Genomic DNA, 2,669 nt, shown 5'->3' with positions numbered 1-2,669 from the left:
ACCAGGCCTGACCCTGCTTAGCTTCCGAGATCGGGCGCATTCAGGGTGGTATGGCCGTAAGCCTCCGGGGAAGTGAGAAATACTGTATATATGCACGTCAGTCATCACCACCATGGCTATTGAAGAAGAAAAGCTTTGTTCCCTGCCGAGATGTGAAAAAGCTTACAGCACCTGGTATTCCCAGGCGGTCTCCCATCCAAGTACTAACCAGGCCTGACCCTGCTTAGCTTCCGAGATCAGATGAGATCGGGCGCATTCAGGGTGGTATGGCCATAAGCCTCCGGGAACGTGAGAAATACTGTATATATACATACTATGTGTTATCTGAGCTTTGTTCATGTTTCGGGCCCCCCAGGTGGTCCATCCAGCCATCCCTTACTATTTTCTTGCGCCATTCGCCCAAGCTACTATTAGTCACATTTTATATAGGCTATTATTTCATCAATTGTATTAAATATATATTATCAATCATCATTTCCAGGTAACCAGTCAGTTTTTTTCTTGATTTGACTTGTTTCTTTCGGCTGTTTCATATATCCAGACACTACTGCTAAGTCGCGTCAGTCATAACCGCCATCCTCCTTAATGCCCAATTCGCCCTCCCTCCATTCTCTGTGTCGACTTATCTCTGGATTGTCATGTCTATTGTTAATCCAGAGACAACGTATGATCTGTTCCGTGGTGTCTTCTGCAGCGATTTAGCCTAGTTGTAGTTGACTGGTGCAATGGGATTCAAACGATCAGTAAAACATCCTAAGCTACCAAAACTGTCATGAACCAAAGGATAGAGGCAGCAGGCTTCCTTATTTTCTTTATGACTATATAAAATTCCACAAGGCCACAGTCCCCGGAGGATCAGTACTACTCTGCATCTCATGTATCTGACGAAGAGCAAAGAAGAACTCGGATTTGACTATTGCTTCTTTCGTTTAGACTACATAGCAATAGCGCGCGATATCGGCGCATTATAGGCCGGACTGGCGATCATTTTGGATTTCGTGCCTCGATTGCTGACTCTCGGGATATGCTAGAATTATTTAGGCACACGGCCTTATTTGGTGGCGCCAGCGCCAGCCACAAAATACTCTGTCTTCGTTATTGTTTTTCATAACAGTCGGTCAGACTTCAAAGACAATGTCCAAGGACCATCGGACTGCCAATCCAAGTCTGTATCTGTTTGCTCCCAGGCCTGAAACTGCCAAGATTGGCGCGGTCCCATCTCGGCCACACCAGATGTGGAGAGGACGTAAGGGACTCCAAGGCCCCGACCTGGCCGTGCGATTGTAAGGTCTATCACCTTGCTGGCCTATCCACTGGCTCAGGCCTCTTGCAATATGGAGGACAGACTGAAGCGTGTTCTTCTCTTGACCCTTTAGGCTATACAAGGCGTCGCTAATACAGGCTCGCGCCCCATAAGTATTGTTACTGAAGGTGTCAATATGTTGCTCTAGTAGACTTAAATCAGTGCTGCTGCTGTCTAATATTAGCTTAGTCTAACTACTGTCTTTTACGTTTCAAATATAGAGCGGTTGCACTAAGAACGCACATAGTACAACAGCACATCATCTCATTGCTGAGCATATATGTTCGCTGATATTATATGGGGACTATATCTGGGGTTACAGTATGGTGGGTAGGGAGCAAAGAATAGAAGGAGCAAAGGTGTTTCTTTTGGGGGGGCATGGCCGTACGGTTTATTTCGGGGTTTCGGGTATGCTCAGGATCCAATGCCGTATGGGCCGGTCCTAATATCCGGGTCACTAGGTCCTGCCCCGCGTTGCGTCGTATCACAGGAGGAAAGTGTGGTACAGCGGTGATCGGTCCAGTGTGTGGATGCGGGCGGATGACGGTCGCAACGCGTCACTGAGGAAGGGAACCGGCCCGCCGGTGGCCTAGAAGGGTCACTATGCGCCGAGCCTTGTCCTTTCTCCTCCGCTCCATCCAGACTTTTGCGAACCGGCATCGGTTACCCTCCAGGCAGATGCGTCCATGATTCCTATCCAGAAGGCCGATAAATAATGTCCCTTTCGCAATGGTAAATAGCCATTGGGCGCGCAATTTTGTGTTGTTCCCAAGCCAGAAATCCAACGCCTTTTTATGCTCTGCTCAGTGCTGCAGTCTTATGCCCATGCCCACGATTTGTCTGACAACAAGCCATGAATGAAGGGAGTAACGAAAAAAAGGCCAATATATGTAACTACACTATTTTTCACTTACCCATCAAATGAGTGCCCGTTGCCCTACTTTACATTACAGTTCTGTACTATAGTTAATCCTGCCCATCACCACAAACCTAGAACAGCAATAGTTGGCCGAGCAGCAGCAGGTCGTCTTCGCGTGAATCCCCCTGGTTGCTATTGTGTTCATTCCGTATTGTTGCACATTAGTATGTTTTACTTCCTGATTTCTCTGTGGTTTTACTATTTATATTGTAGTTTTCTCACACTACTGCTTGTCTAATACCCATATCCACCAACAGGTTTTACTTGTCTTGGCGTTATAATTCGGGAAACCGAAAGCTATCCCGGTTGGTGTTGTCTCATTTTGGTCTGACCTACATCTTGACTAGGTGCTGCCATTATGGGCTTGCTCACATGTCCTTACCAAATAAGGTGACATGCTCCTTATCCAAGTACAGAGTGACTATGAAATTGATAACACAAGTCGTC

The 2,669-nt window shown here is 46.9% G+C and overlaps 1 non-coding gene across 1 annotated transcript; it reads right to left on the bottom strand.

Annotated features, from left to right (window-relative positions):
* Positions 1-159: 159 nt before the first annotated feature.
* Positions 160-278, bottom strand: LOC113744848 (5S ribosomal RNA). Its single transcript, XR_003461873.1, has one exon. It is a non-coding gene; the product is annotated as a 5S ribosomal RNA (ribosomal RNA).
* Positions 279-2,669: the final 2,391 nt, after the last annotated feature.

The sequence above is a fragment of the Larimichthys crocea genome, unplaced genomic scaffold, assembly GCF_000972845.2.
Source record: "Larimichthys crocea isolate SSNF unplaced genomic scaffold, L_crocea_2.0 scaffold24610, whole genome shotgun sequence".
Lineage (NCBI taxonomy): Eukaryota > Metazoa > Chordata > Actinopteri > Sciaenidae > Larimichthys > Larimichthys crocea.
The sequence above is the reverse complement of the archived record's forward strand: the minus strand, read 5'-3'. Positions and strand labels throughout refer to the sequence as shown.